The sequence below is a fragment of the Protobothrops mucrosquamatus genome, unplaced genomic scaffold (assembly GCF_001527695.2).
Source record: "Protobothrops mucrosquamatus isolate PMUCROS unplaced genomic scaffold, P.Mucros_1.0 scaffold50725, whole genome shotgun sequence".
Classification (NCBI taxonomy): domain Eukaryota; kingdom Metazoa; phylum Chordata; class Lepidosauria; order Squamata; family Viperidae; genus Protobothrops; species Protobothrops mucrosquamatus.
The window spans coordinates 1-1,033 of NW_015436450.1; the positions used below are offsets into that span (position 1 = coordinate 1).

At 52.9% G+C, this 1,033-nt stretch overlaps 1 pseudogene; it reads left to right on the top strand.

Annotated features, from left to right (window-relative positions):
• Nucleotides 1-897: 897 nt before the first annotated feature.
• On the top strand, nucleotides 898-1,033 carry LOC114923906 (annotated as a pseudogene; the record flags this gene model as incomplete).

Here is a 1,033-nt window from a genome sequence, read left to right on the forward strand (position 1 = left end):
CACAAATACACATCACCTGATATGCTAATATCCACTAAGCATTCAAATTGATACACTTTGGAAGTGGAAAATATGCATGAAAATGATTTGGTTAAAATATTCACTTGCCTAATAATTGTTCACACAGTGTACTCTACTCGTCTGTAAATTATATGACGCTTGACTCTTTAGAAAAGTTAACTCTCTAAAAACTCCATCCAAGAGGCCAGGGGAACAGAATATTTTCTTCTGCTGAGTCCTGCCTGAATCTGTTTGCATTCAGCTTGGATCCCTGGATCTCCAGCGTTAAGGCTGTGCAAAAGAGAAAAGCTGCTCCGTAGCTCGTCTAGCCGCCTCTCTTTACTCTCCTCCTTCCCAGCCGAAGAGCCCAACTTGCGGCGGTCCTTCTTTGGAAGGCAGCCGGTAATCCTCGGTCACGTCAGGCATCCGACGAAAAGATGCCGCCTCGGAGTTGCGGAAGCAAAGAATTTAATCCCGTTCAGCAGACGGGTAAACGCCGAGCTGCAAGCGGCCGATAGACAAGATGCCTTTTCCATTCCCTCAGTGGCTGCCTAGCGGCGGTTTGGAGAGCCCGTCAGCGGTCTTCCTCCTCCTCCTCCCCCTCCTCCCCCCCCTCCCGCATCCAACTCGCTCTTCAGAAGGACGAGCGAGAGCCAATCGCAGAGCAGGAGAAGGCTTCCCGGTACATGCAAATAAGCATTCCCGCAGAGCATTGTGGGAACAGCGCGAACGAGAGCTCGCCTCCGCCGGCGACGCGGCGGAGCCTTCGGGAATCTGATCCGCGCAGGAGTGAACGTTTACAAGCGTGGGAGAAAGAGTCCGGCGGAATAGTGCGGGCCACTGTGACATGAAATGACTGGAGCAGAGGTGGGAGCGCGTCCCGGCGCCAAGCAAAGCATACTTACCTGGCAGGGGAGACACCTTGATCACGAAGGAGGTTTTCCCAGGGTGAGGCTCATCCATTGCACTGCGGGTGTGCTGACCCCTGCGATTTCCCCAAATGCGGGAAACTCGACTGCATAATTTGTGGTAG